Here is a 14,997-nt window from a genome sequence, read left to right as displayed (position 1 = left end):
AGAAATCACATTTGAATCATGCATATTTCATATATAAAAGTAGGACTCTCTTCACATATTAAAATATCAGTGCATATTTCACATATGAACATAGAATTTTCCTTACTTCGCTTATGAATATGTACATGCATGTCTCATTAATGGAAATAGAAGTTTCTATATTTCACATATTAAAATATTGGTGCATATTTCATATATGAAAATAGACATTTCTATATTTCATATGTGAAAATAGACATTTCATATATGAAAAGGTATATACATTTGTAGAGTGAACTCCTTTGCTATTGTTCTTTATACAAAATAATCAAAATTTTACTGTAACTTATAACAATAAGTTTTTACTACATGGGCTTGGTAAAATGTGTTTCACCAGGACTTCTGAGGCCATAGTTCTCAAACTGCAGTGTGCTTCAGTACTTCAGAAGCACCTGGAGGACTATTAACTCAAATTGTCAGATTGCAGTTCCCGAGTGTCTCGTTTAGTAGATTTGCAAATACCAGTCCATGGACCATAATGAAAATCACTGTGCCTTTTGAGTAACGCTTTTAAAGACTTAACTCTTCGAACTCAAGTATACTGTCTTACATCTTAATTCATACAAAAGCCTTAATTTGAAACTAGAAGACTACTAAGTGACTTTTATTTCAGGGCACTGTGAACTGAAATCAATATGTAGCCATCAAAAATAATGTTAAAGTGTTTTGTCACAGAACATTGACAAAAGCAACTGAACTTTCAAAAAAGTATTTATTCTGTAGTTAACTGGCTTGACTTGACTACTTCTTTGTGAAACAATTTCAGAGTAAAACTACTTTATATGATTATTTAAAATCTCATTGAAAGTAATTTCTTGATGAAATCTTCTATTTTTGAAATTTTCTGTTTTATTTTACTTTTTTATTGATTATTTTTTGTGTCTGTAGCTAACCATCAGGACTTCCCTTATGGCTCAACTGGTAAAGAATCTGCCTGCAATGCAGGAGACCTGGGTTTGATCCCTGGGTTGAGAAGATCTCTTGGACATCAACTATATTTTTAAACTGAAGTCAGTCCATGGGGTCGCGAAGAGTAGGACACGACTGAGAGACTTCACTTTCACTTTTCACTTTCATGCATTGGAGAAGGAAATGGCAACCCACTCCAGTGTTCTTGCCTGGAGAATCCCAGGGACGGCGGAGCCTGGTGGGCTGCCGTCTATGGGGTCGCACAGAGTCGGACACGACTGAAGCGACTTAGCAGCAGTAGCAGCACAGTTGATTTACATTCCTATATTTGTTTTGGGTGTACAACACAGTGATTCAATATTTTTATGAAATAAACTCTATTTAAAGGTACCACAAAATAATGGCTATATTTCTCTCTGCCATACACTATATCCTTGCAGCTTATTTATTTTACAGATAATGGTATGTATCTCTTCTTTTCCTACCCCCGTCTTGCTCGTTCCACCTCCCTCTCCACACTGGCAACCATTAGTTCTCTATACCAGTGAGTCCGTTTCTGTTTCATAGATAAATTCATTTGCATCATATATTAGATTCCACATATATATCAAATCATATAATATTTGTCATTGTCTTTCTGACTTCTCTTAGTGGGATCATCTCTAAGTGCATGTTGCTGAAAATGGCTTTATATTAATACTTTCTATATATGCATATTTCATCTCTGAAAAGGAAATTTTCTACATTTCATACATGAAAACTGAGGTCCTTATTTCATATATCAGTTCAGTGCAGTCGATCAGTCACGTCTGACTCTTTGTGACCCCATGGACTGCAGTACGCCAGGCTTCCCTGTCCATCAGCAACTCTGGGAGCTCGTTCAAACTTATGTCCATCGAGTAGGTGACATCCGACCATCTCATCCTCTGTGGCCCCCTTCTCCTCTGCCTTCAATCTTTCCCAGCATCACGGTCTTTTCAAATGAGCCAGTTCTTCACATCAGGTGACGAAGGTTTTGGAGTTTCAGTTTCAGCATCAGTCCTTCCAATGAATATTCAGGACTGATTTCCTTTAGGATGGACTGGTTGGATGTCCTTGCAGTCCAAGGGACTCTCAACAGCCTTCTCCAACACCACAGTTCAAAAGCATCAATTCTTTGGCACTCAGCTTTCTTTTTAATTCAACTCTCACATCCACACATGACTACTGGAAAAACCATAGCTTTAACTAGATGGACCTTTGTTGGCAAAGTAATGTCTCTGCTTTTTAATATGCCATCTAGGTTGGTCATAGCTTTCTACCAAGGAGCAAGCATATTTTAATTTCATGGCTGCAGTCACCAACTGCAGTGATTTTGGAGCCCAGAAAAATAAAGTCTCTCACTGTTTCCATTGTCTCCCCATCTATTTGCCATGAAGTGATGGGACCTGATGCCATGATCTTAGTTTTCTGAATGTTGAGTTTTAAACCAACTTTTTCACCCTCCTCTTTCATTTTCATCAAGAGGCTTTTGAGTTCCTCTTCACTTTCTGCCATAAGGGTGGTGTCATCAGCATATTTGAGGTTATTGATATTTCTCCCGGCAATCTTGATTTCAGCTTGTGCTTCATCCAGCCCAGCATTTCGCATGATGTACTCTGCATATAAGTTAAATAAGCAGGGTGACAATATACAGCCTTGACGACTCCTTGCTCGACTTGGAACTCGTCTGTTGTTACATGTCCAGTTCTAACTTTTGCTTCCCGACCTGCATACAGATTTCTCAGGAGGCAGGTAAAGTGGTCTGATATTCCCATCTCTTTAAGAATTTCCCACAGTTTGCTGTGAAGTGGTAAAATTTTCTGTATTTTATATATGAAATGAGAGTAGCATATTTCATATATGAAAGTGGTTGAACCTTTTATATTTCATATATGAAAACTGAGGTCCATATTGCATATATTAAAGTGGTAGAATTTTCTATATTTAATATATGAAAGAGTAGCACATTTCATATATGGAAATGGGAGAATTTTCTATGTTTCATGTATGAAAATAGTGGTGCATATTTCATATATGAAAATGATAGCATTTCCTTTACTTCATATATGAAAATAGAGTGACTGGACAAAAAAAGTCCTGTCTACTGCTGATTATGTTTAGATGTGACCATGTGCTTTCTACAATGAGAACATTTAGACCTGACCCTGTTCTGTGCGCTAGTACTGGAGACATGGGTAGGACCTGGCCTGCCTCTGTCCTGGAAAACTCTGCGCCTGCGTCTGAATGTCAGCGCTCAGATGTCTGGGGTCTGGAGCTGAGGTGGCTTCTCTGGGTAGCGTGCTCTTCTCTGGGGGGCTCCATGGCCCTCCTGGGGTTGGGGCTGCGGTGGGCTTTGAGTCTCTCCCCCTGCTTGCTTCCCCCTCCCTGGGGCATGGAGGCGCCTCAGGTGGGCTACCTGGTAATCATTCCAATTTTCCAGTACATTCAGGTTGAGTAGGGAGGCAGGTTCACCTGCTGAACTGATTCCAGGATCGGGCAAGAAGTCAACGGGCGGCAGGTGAGGTTGCCTCTGTGATCTCCTTCTGGTCGATTCTCCTCAGAAGAGAACAGGGCTGCTCCCCGTCCTTCAGCCCAGCTCTCCTGTTTCCTCATTATCTCAGCAGGACAGGAAAGACAGAGCCTGCCAGAACCAAGGTAGTATGTTCAACTCTAGCACGGGCTTTCAAACCAGCAAAAAATCACACAGAACCAAAGTGAAGACAGGAGGGGCCTGACTTCTCAGGGACCACTGTGGGGAGAGGAGAGGACCCTTCACTTCTTTCTAGGGTCCCAGGAGGCCCCAGGGACCTGGCTGGTTTACACACTGGGGGCCTGCTGACCACAGCCATGGTGTCCTGACCGAGGGGACGTATGACCTCAGGTGGGGGGTCTGGGGACTGTGTGAGTCTCACCCCCTCTGCATGGTCAGGATCGTGTGCGGGGAGACCCCACACACAAAGCTGAGAGGGAAGAACACGTGAGAGCTCCCGTTGTTTAGGAATGAATACTTCATGGTATTTACTTTATATGTGCCTGTGTGCCTCTTCACCCCTGTGAGGCTCCCCCTCCCTGGGCCTCCTGGAGATGCCTCAGGTGGGCTACCTGGTAATTACTCCATTTACCAGCATGCGCGTGGTGGGACAGGGGGCAGGTTTACTTGGTGAGTTGATTGCAGGGCACATGGATCAGGAAAAAGCCAATGGGATCAGGTGAGGTTGCTGCTGCTATCTCCTTCCGGCTGACCAGCCCTGCTCAGAAGACGCCAGACCTGCCTCTCGTCTTCCTGCCCTGCATCTGGTGTGTTTTCTCAGCATTTAGGTGGCACGAGAAAGGACCGAGCCTTCCAAAACCAAGGTAGTGTGCTCAACATGATCATGACAGCTGTAAAAACAGTTATTATCACACAGAACAAAGGGGAAGGGGGAGGACTTCTCTCAAAAAGTGTGGGGAGAGGAGACCGACCCTACCCTTCTTTCTACAGTCCCAGGAGTTTACGGGAACCCCCTCGTTTCTGCCTTAGGGGTCCAACCAGCAGAGACCTGGTGTCCTAACTGAGGGTCGGGGGCCCCAGGTGCAGGGACTGGGGAGGAGGTGTCGACTTGGAAACTGAGGACGTGGGGCCCCAGTTCAGTCCTGGGGATTGTGTGGGTTCACCCCACCCGCACGGTCAGGATCCTGTACCTGGAGACCCCCATCTGCTCTTTACCTGCAGTGTGTCTCGTCCCCTCTGAGATTCCCATCCTCTGAACTGAGGGTGTTGCCCCGATTGACCTGTGGTCCCTTTTCTTCTCTTCGTCTTGTCACATTCACATGAGGTCAGGCAGCTTCGCGTGGGCCATGCTGATATCACAGCACATCACAGATCCAGTTCACAGGGGTCACCACTGTTTGGTTTCCCCTAGACCGAGCCCAGGTAATTTAATTTGTAATTAGATTATTTTATATTGGAGTAAAGTTTGATTTCTGATGTTTAGTTTTAGGCGTACATGAATTTGATTCAGTTATGCATAGATATAGATCCAGTCTTCTGCTTTTTGTTCTGTTTGTTCAGGAGAGTTCCCTGTTCTATTCGATTCAGTTCTAGTCCCTGTTCTATTCAGGTCCTTTTTCATTGTCAACTTGATATGTATTAGTGTGTATATTTTCATCCCAAACTCTTAATTCATCCCTCCCTTCAGACTTTCTTTTGATAATATAATCATAATCTGGTTTTCTCAGGCTGTGAGTCTCTTTCTTTTTTGTACATTAGTTTATTGGTATTAATTTATAGATTCCATCTATATGTGATATCTTAGGGTATTTAACTTACCTCATATAGAATGGTAATTTTTGGTTCATCCATGATGCTGCCAACATGATTATTTTCTGTTCTATGGCTGAGTAGTATTCCAGGGTGCAGATGTACCCCGCAGTCTTCATTTTTCTGTCCGTGGACGTTTCGGTGGATTCTGTGTCTTGACTATTGTAAATAGTGATGCCCTGAAAATCAAGGTGTGTGTGCCATTTTGAATGATGACTTTCTCTGGACCTGAGCTGAGGAGTGGGATCACAGGATCATATGTTACCTCTGTGTTCAGTGTTTCAAGGAACCTCCGTACTGTTTTCCACAGTGGCTTCACCATTTGCGTTCCCACCAAGATCGTAGGAGGATCCCCTCTTCTGTACATCCTCTGCGGTACTTAGTCTTTGTAGGTCTTTTTGATGATGGCCATTGTGACCAGTGTGAAGTGATACCTTATTGGAGCTTTGATTGGCACTGATTTAATAATTATTGATGGAGTATCCTTCCATGTGCTTTTATTATTTTACACCTTGTGAATACAATTTACCTCTTGAAACTGGCTTCTTGAAACTTGGCCATGTTTGGAATTCTTTTGCGATGATTTCCCCTTGGACATTTCTTGAGGGCAGGTGTCATTTAAAGCCCTGTTGGACATGTGACTACTAGGAGCCCTTCAGCATCTGTTTTATGGCTTCCCTGCTAGCTCAGTGGTAAAAATCCGCCTGCAATGCAGGAGACTAGCAGGAGATACGAGTTCAAGCCCTTGGTTGGGAGGATCCCCTGGAGTAGGAAATGGCACCCCACTCTAATAGTCTTGCCTGGGAAATCCCATGGCAGAGGAGCCTGACCGGCTATAGTCCATGGGGTTGCAGAGAGTCAGACAGGACTGAGTGACTAAACAGCAGCAGCAGCTCCTGTTCTAAGGTGTATAAGGTGTTCATAAGGTGTATTATTGTTCTGAACCAGCTATTTACTCCCTGCACACCCTCCACATTTCGTTTTTGGTAACTGCAAGTTTCTTTTCTAAGTCTGTGAATCTGTTTCTCCTTTGTAATGAAGTTCATTTGAATCCGTTTTTCGATTACACCTAGAAGTGATATCATATGACACATGTCTGTCCCTGTCCCCCTTACTTCCCTTGGAATGATCATCACAAGTGTCTTTCCTGCAGCTGGACTTGGCAGTATTTCCTGCTTCTTTATGGTTGAGAAATAATGCATTGTGTACATGTGCCCCACTGTGTACCAACTGTGATTTCTACAGTTAGCTTGCTTCTCAGACTTGGCTTTGTACCTTGTGGGGCTCAGATTGCAGGGGTTCCTGTGTCTTTTAAATATTTGATTTTCTTCAGGTTTACACCCAGGTATGGGATTGCTGACTCCTAAAGTATTTCTATGGTAATTCTAAAATGAACCTCCATACTGTTCTCCCTGCTGGATGTTCATATGTGGATTGTGACCAACAGTGCAGGAGGGTTCTCCTCGTCTCCACATTTATTCTTTTTAAATAATTTTATTTATTAATTTATCTTCGGTTGCACTGGGTCTTGCTTGCTGAGTGCAGGCTTTATCTGCGGTGAGCAGAGGCTGCTCTCTAGTTTCACTGTGAAGGCTTCTCATTGCGGTGGCTTCTGGTTGCAGAACGCAGGCTCTAGAGTGCCAGGCTTCAGTGGTTCTGGCGTGAGGGCTCGTAGCTGTGGTTCAAGGGCTCCATAGTTGTGGCACATGGGCTTGGTTGTCCCATGGATGTGGAATCTTCCCAGACCAGGGATTGAACCTGTGACTCTTGCATTTGCAAGCAGATTCTTAATCACTGCACCAGGGAAGTCCTTGAATTTATTCTTCAAGATGTTTTGAGATGGCCATCTGACCAATGCGAGTGCTCAGCCTATTGGACTCATTTGATTTTGTCTTTGTCTAATTTGTCTTTCTAATAATTAGTGATGCTGAGCATCTTTTCACGTGCCTAAGTGCTGTAGACCTTCCTTAGAGAAGTATCCATTTCAATCTTTGGCCCATTTTGTTTTGGGGATGTATTTATTTTTGATATTGAGTCACGAGCTATTTGTATGTTTTGGAGATGAATCCCTTGTGGGCAATTTCCTTTGCAAATCTTTCTTCCTATTCTGAGTGCTGTGCTTGTCTCTCATTTAGGGTTTCCTTTGGAACTCAAATGGTTTTGTGGTTAATGAGGTCCCATCTTCTGATTTGTGGTTTATTTTTCATTATTCTAAGAGGTGGATACATGAAGAACTTGCTGCATTTTATGTCAAGGCAATGGCACCCCACTCCAGTACTCTTGCCTGGAAAATCCTATGGACGGAGGAGCCTGGAAGGCTGCAGTCCATGGGGTTGCTGAGGGTCAGACATGACTGAGCGACTTCACTTTCACTTTTCACTTTCATGCATTGGAGAAGGAAATGGCAACCCGCTCCAGTGTTCTTGCCTGGAGAATCCCAGGGACGGGGGAGCCTGGTGGGCTGCCATCTGTGGGGTCGCACAGAGTCGGACACGCCTGAAGCGACTTAGCAGTAGCAGTAGTGTCCTGTTTATATTTTTAAAAATTCTGTATATGCATTAATAATATAGTGTACTGGTGTTTCTCTTTCTGATTTATTTCAGTCTATATAATAGGCTCCAGTTTCATCCACCTCATTAGAACTGACTCAAACGCCTTCTATTTTATAGTTGAGTAATACTGCATTGTGTATAGGTACCACAACTGCCTTATCCATTCATCTGCGGATGGACATCTAGGTTGCTTCCATGCCCTAGCTATTGTACAGTGCTGCAGTGAACACTGGAGTACATGTGTCTTTTTCAGTTTTAGAAAGTAGGTTGTGTTTGGAATTTATTGCGGCCATATTGGCACCAGGACATTTCTCCAGGGCAGCTGTCAATTAACAGCCTCATGTGGTGGTTTAGTTGCTAAGTCGTGTCCGACTCGTGCGATCCCATGGACTGTAGCCTGCCAAGCTCCTCTGTCCATGGGATTCTCCAGGCAAGAATACTGGAGTGGGTTGCCGTTTCCTTCTCATAGGCACTGTGAATCGAAGGTGTCAGTAAGCTCACGTGCATTCAAGTTGTAGTTACGGGAAATGTCCACAAGGCGGCAGCACTTCCTCATGCCCAACTCTGGTCCTCCTGTAACCAGAGCCATAGGAATGTCAGCTTCCTGGACTGGGAATTAGGCATATGGCTCACGTGGTAAAGAATCTGCCTGCCAGTGCAGAAGCCCTGGGCTCAACCCCTGAGTCGGGAAGATCCCCTGGAAAACGGAAGGCAACCCACTCCAGTATTCATGCCCTGTAAATCCCACGGACAGAGGATCCTGGTAGGCTATATATAGCCCATGGGGTCACAAACAGCTGGACATAACTGAGTGACTGACACTTTTCTTTCTTTTACTTTTCTTTAATCCCCAGTTCGGAGAAGGCAATGGCACCCCACTCCAGTACTTTTGCCTAGAAAATCCCATGGATGGAGGAGCCTGGTGGGCTGCAGTCCATGGGGTCGCTGGTGGCTAAGAGTCGGACACGACTGAGCGACTTCACTTTCACTTTTCACTTTCATGCATTGGAGAAGGAAATGGCAACCCACTCCAGTGTTCTTGCCTGGAGAATCCCAGGGACGGGGGAGCCTGGTGGGCTGCCGTCTATGGGGTCGCGCAGAGTCGGACAGACTGAAGCGACTTAGCAGCAGGAGCAGCAGCAATCCCCAGCTGTGTGTTTCTTTTCAGTGTATACAGTGTGGCCTGATTCAATTATGACATGTACATACAACATCTCTCTTGTTTGGGGGATTCTTTGCAATAGAGGTTATTGTAGAAGGTTGAACAAATATCCCTCTGCCTAAAATCAAGTCCTTCTGGTTTATCTATTAGAGATACAGGTTCTTTTTGTATTTGTGGGATGAAGGAGATAATCCTTGTGAATTTTCTATGACAGAGATTTTTGTGTCTGTGTTAGAGATACAGATTTCTCTGTATATTTGGAAGGAAGAAAGAAAGGAAAAAAATAATCCTTGTGGATTATCTATTACAGATACAGATTCCTCTGTATTTGTTTGTCTTCACCACCGAATTTATCCCTGAGGCTTGGGGGGATTGCTTGTGCTTGAATTCTAAGATTTGTGTGTGTGTGTGTGTTTTAAATTAGTTCTTTTGTATACTTGTAAAATTTTTGCCTGTAAAGGATATAGTATTCTTTTGCCTTCCTGTCTCTGGTTGACTTTAGTTAGTTTGTGATCCTCCAAGGACCATCCTGTAACAACCATGGACATCATTTCATAATTTCCGTGGTGACTTTTCATGGCTGAGTAAAAGGCATTGTGTATAGGTACCACATTTTCTTGACGCTTGAACCTTTTGGTAAACATTTTCTTAGGACCCTGCCTCGGGTACTGTAAATAGGGCTGCAGGGAATGTGGGGGGTGAGTGTCTTTTTGAAGGATGGTTTTCTCAGGCTGTAGGCCCAGGTGTGGGTATGTTGATCCCAGGCTTAGCTCTCTTGAAAGGTTCTTTTTCTTCTGGCATGGGGGAGGCTGTCTTTTCTAGGGGTTGTTGGCAATGTCCATTTCCAACCAATGTGTCGTGGGATTCAAGCATCTCTTGACTCTCTCCCATATTGACAGTTGGTGGACCTGTGAGGATGTCCATTCTAAATGGTGGGATTTGATTTCCTGTTGTCATTCTGATTGTCATTCCTCCTTTAAAAATTAGAGATGCTGAACATCCGGTCCTGTGGCTGGTGTTTTTTCCTCCCTTTTTTCTGTCCATAAAGGACTTGAGGAAATTTACCTGCGGCAGTTGGCTTCTTGAAGTAGGTTGTGTTTGTAATTTATTTCTGCCACAGAGGCCCCAGCACATTTCCTGAGGACAGCTGTCAATTAAGCCCACAGGCACTGTGAATTGAAGGGGGTCAGTAAGCACAGGTGTGTTCAAGGTGTAGTTACAGGAAATTTCCACAAGGCGGCAGTACTACCTCATGGCCAACTGTGGTCCTCCTGCAACCAGAGCCTATGGAAAGTTAGTGTCCTGGGCTAGGAATTAGAGAGGAATGCGCCCCAGCAAACACTCAAGGGCTTGTGTCTCACTAGTTGTTGTTCTTAAAGCTTCTCCCCTTCCAGCCTGGGCCGTAACCCCAATGAGGGACCTAGGAGGCTGCACTCTCAGGAAGGAGGATTGAATTGGGGACCCCAGCACCAGGACCCCTGGCGATTGGTGAGTTTTCCAAGGTCCTCGAGGTCAGAGGGTATGCCAGCATCCTTTGAGTGCACTAGGGACTGTGGTCCCAGACAGAGCAAACCAGGCAGTGCAGGGGTACTCGGGATCCACGTTAAGGGCACCCTCCCTGGTGTCATGACCCCAGCCCAGTTCAGCCATGGGAACCAAGCCTCCTCAGTGATGAGGTAGCAGCCCAAATCAGGAATGGATAGTGCTTTCCTTCCCTTTCCTCTCAAGCCATTGCTCTTTTTGAATAGAGTTGGTTGTGGTTTTGTGCTTGCCATCAGTATACAGCCACTTGATTCCGTTTTGACATATGCATACAGCATATCTGTTCCTTTGTGGGTTCTTCTCCCTTCGAGAATATTGTCGAACTTAGAGAAAAGTTTCCTGTGCTGGGCATCAGATTCTTGTGAGTATCTATCAGAAATACAGATATTTTTGTGTCTGTGAACGTGAAAGGAAGGAAGGAGATAATCCTTGTGGATAATTTATTACAGGTACAGATTTTGGTGCATATCTTGGAGTAAGGGCTTTCTATGTATTTAGTTCCAACCTCCTAGTTTATCCTGGCCCTCTGTTGTCTTATTTCTTTTTTGAATTCTTTGTTAGTATTTGAATTCTCAGAGGCTCCTTTTGCATTGTAAATTAGTTTTTCATCCTTTTTTTATTTGCTGAGGAGGTTTATCGTCTGCAATATTCCTCCTTTGTCCGGCTGCTTTCACTTAGGGTATGATCCTCCAAGGTCCACCCTTGTGTCCAGTAGTGGCATAGTTGCACAATTTCAGTGGCACTATTTTTTGTGGTTGAATGACAGTCCATGGAGTATAGGTATCACGACTTGTTTAAGTTTTGAGCTATCAGTGGAGATTTTGTGGTTCTGTGTGTTGGCTACTGTGATTAGTGAACGCTGGGGTGCGTGTGTCTTTTTTAGGGATGGTTTTCTCAGGCTCTAGGCCCTGGTGTGATAAGCCCTAGGCTTACCTGTCTTAAAATTTTATTTTCTGGCATGCAGAGACTGTCTTTCTAGTAACTGTTGCCAAAGTCCATTCCACCAACTGTGTAGGGGGTTTCCCTCCCCTCTTGACTCTCTTCTCCATTTATTGCTTGAAGACTTGAGCAGCTGTGCATCTGATTGGTATGGTTTGGGGTTTGCTGTCATTTTATCGGATCTTCCCTGGTGGCTCAGACAGTAAAGCGTCTGCCTACAATGCGGGAGACCTGGGTTCAATCCCTGGGTCAGGAAGATCTCCTGGAGAAGGAAATGGCAACCCACTCCAGTATTCTTGCCTGGAAAATCCCATGGAGGAGGAACCTGGTTAGGCTACAGTCCATGGTGTCGCAAAGAGTCGGCACGACTGGGATGCTGAGGATCTTGTCCCGTGGCCGTCAGTGTTTTTTTTTTTTTTTTTCTTTTCTTTTCTTCTCCCTCAAAGCATGTGAGGGACATTTACCTGTTGCAGTTGACTTCTTGAAAGTTGGCTGTGTTTGGAATTTATTTCTGCAATACTGCCCCTGGGCCTTTCCTGAGGGCATCTGTCATTAAGACCCCCCCAGGGCTTGTGAATTGGAAGTGTGAGTAAGCACTGCTTGTCAAGTTGCAGAGGTCAGCCGCCGTTCTTCATGCCCAACTCTGGTTCCTGGGGCAAGGAGATCCTTAGGAAAACTGGCTTCATGAACTGTTTATTCTAGTGGAATGTGTCTGAGCAAACACTCAAGGGCTCGTGTCTCACTACTTCTTCTCCCTGAAAGTCTGGCCCTCCCCTCCAGACAACACCCAACCTGGGCCACAACCCCTGCGGAGGGGCGTAGGATGCCGCACGCTCAGGAAGGAGGCTTGGACTGGGGACCCTGGTACGAGGAGAACTGGTGCAGTACTTGGTCACTCAGTCGTGTCCAACTCTTTCCAACCTCTTAGACTGTAGCACGCCAGGCTCCTCTGACCATGGGGATTCTCCAAGCAAGCATACTGGAGTGGGTTGCCAAGCCCTCCTCCTGAGGTTCTTCCCAAGCCAGGGATCGAACCCAGGTCTCCTGCATTCCAGGAGGATTCTTTACCATTTGAGACACTAGGGAAGCCTAGAGGCTAGGTGAATTTTTCCAAAGTCCTGGAGGTCAGAGGGTTGCTCCACCATCCTTTGGGTACACTGGGGACTTTGTTCACACCCGAGCAAACCAGACGGTACAGGCTTTAGAGGGGGGCTTCACTTAGGGTCAGCCTGCCCAGCTATCTCTACCTCATCCAGTGCAGCCATGGGACCCAAGCCGGCTCAGGCTCCAGGGATGATAGCACCCAAGTCAAGGAGGTTGAAGGGAACAAAATAGAAGACTTTTCTGTCTTTTCTTTAATCTCTAATTTGTGCTTATTGTCAGTGTAGAGTCACCTGATTCAATTATGACACGTAAAGAGCTTCTCTCTTCTTTCGGGGATTCCTTGCCATGGAGTTTATGGCCGGAGGTTGAACAAATTTCCCTCTGCCTAAAATCAAGTCCTAATGGATTATTTATTGGAGATACAGATACTGGCTTTTTTTTTTTTGTATTTGTGGAAACAAGGAAGAAAGGAAAGAGACAGTCCTTGTGAATTATTTAAGACACATAGAGATTTATGTCTATATGTTATGGAAACAGATTTTTGTATATACACGGAAGGAAGAACGAAATAGAAAAAGACAGTCATTGTGGCTTACCTATGACAGATACAGATTCCTGTGTCAATATCTGTCTTAACCACTGAAGTTAACCCTGAGACTTTTGTGTTTCTTATTTGGGGATTGCTTGTTTGGGTTTAAATTGTAAGGGACTTTTGGGGTTTTAAATGAGTCATTTCATATATTTTGAAATTGTTGCCTGTATGGGATACCATATTTTTTTCTTCCTCCTCTGTGTTCCCTTAGTGTATGATCCTTCAGGGTCACTCCTGGTAGCGACCAATGGCATATTTTCATGATTTCTGTGGCGGCTCTTCATGGCTGAGTAGCAGGCAGCGTGAATAGGTGCCGCGTTTTCTTGACGCTTTGTCCTGCCGGTAGACCTTTTCTTGGGACTGCATCTTGCACAGTAAGTCCTGCAGTGGTCACTGCGCCTGTCGTTTTGAATGATGCTTTTCTTGGGATGCAGGCCCAGGAGCGGGCATTTCAGATTCCAGGCTTAGCTCCCCTGAAAGGTTTTTTCTGGCTGTGGAGGCTCTCTTTTCTAGGGGTGGTTGCCAATGGCCATTCCCACCACCGTGTCATGGGGTCCAATCACTCCTGACTCTCTCCCGCATTTACTGCGGGTAGGCATGCGAGAATGTCCGTTATGGACGGCGGGATTGTATTTCCCATCCTCGTTTGATTGTCATTTCTCTTAACAATTAGGGGTGCTCAACATCTGGTCTTGCGGCCGTGTAGTGTTTGTCCCCCGCTTTTTTCCCTCCATAAATGACTTGAGGAAATTTGCCTGTGGCAAATGGCTTCTTCAAGTAGGTCGTGCTATTGGAAGAGGGTGTTTGCTATGACCAGTGCATTCTCTTGGCAAAACTCTGTTAGCCTTTGACCTGCTTCATTCTGTACTCTAAGGCCAAATTTGCCTGTTACTCCAGGTATCTCTTGACTTCCTACTTTTCCATTCCTTTTGCATTCCAGTCCCCTATAATGAAAAGGACATCTTTTTTGGGTGTTAGTTCTAAAAGGTCTGGTAGATCTTCATAGAACCATTCAGCTTCTTCAGTGTTACTGGTTGGGCCATCGACTTGGATTACTGTGATACTGAATGGTTTGCCTTGGAAATGAACAGAGATCATTCTGTCATTTTTGAGATTGCACCCAAGTACTGCATTTGAGTCCTTTGTTGACTCTGAGGGCTACTCCAATTATTCTAAGGGATTCTTGCCCATGGTAGTAGATGTAATGGTCATCTGAATTAAATTTCATTCATTTCAGCCTATTTTACTTCTCTGATTCCTAAAATGTCAATGTTCACTCTTGCCATCTGCTGTTTGACCACTTCCAATTTGCCTTGATTCATTGACCTAACATTCCAGGTTCCTATGCAATATTTCTCTTGACAGCATCAGACTTTACTTCCATTACCAGTCACAACCACAACTGGGTATTGTTTTTGCTTTGGCTCCATTCCTTCATTCTTTCTGGAGTTATTTCTCCACTCTTCTCTGGTAGCATATTGGGCACCTACCAACCTAGGAAGTTCATCTTTCAGTGTCCTATCTTTTTGCATTTTCATACTGTTCATGGGGTTCTCAAGGCAAGAATACTGAAGAGGTTTGCCATTCCCTTCTCCAGTGAAGCATGTTTTTCCAGAACTCTCCAGCATGACCCATCCATCTTAGGTGGCCCTACATGGCATGGCTAAAGACTGGGAGCAGACTGTGGCTCAGATCATGAACTCCTTATTGCAAAATTCAGACTTGAATTGAAGAAAGTAGGGAAAACCATGGACCATCCAGGTATGACCTAAATCAAATCCCTTGTGCTTATACAGTGGAAGTGAAAAATAGATTCAAGGGATTAGATCTGATAGAG

General features: G+C 44.4%; 1 long non-coding RNA gene across 1 annotated transcript; it reads left to right on the top strand.

The window, feature by feature from the left end:
- Positions 1-2,840: 2,840 nt before the first annotated feature.
- On the top strand, positions 2,841-14,768 carry LOC123333798. The gene is made up of 4 exons (XR_006551369.2): positions 2,841-3,624; positions 4,145-4,323; positions 10,363-10,471; positions 14,720-14,768. It is a non-coding gene; the product is annotated as an uncharacterized LOC123333798 (long non-coding RNA).
- Positions 14,769-14,997: the final 229 nt, after the last annotated feature.

This window comes from Bubalus bubalis, chromosome 5 (assembly GCF_019923935.1).
Source record: "Bubalus bubalis isolate 160015118507 breed Murrah chromosome 5, NDDB_SH_1, whole genome shotgun sequence".
NCBI classification, from domain to species: domain Eukaryota; kingdom Metazoa; phylum Chordata; class Mammalia; order Artiodactyla; family Bovidae; genus Bubalus; species Bubalus bubalis.
Note: the sequence above shows the minus strand (reverse complement) of the source record. Positions and strands in the feature narration are given on the sequence as shown.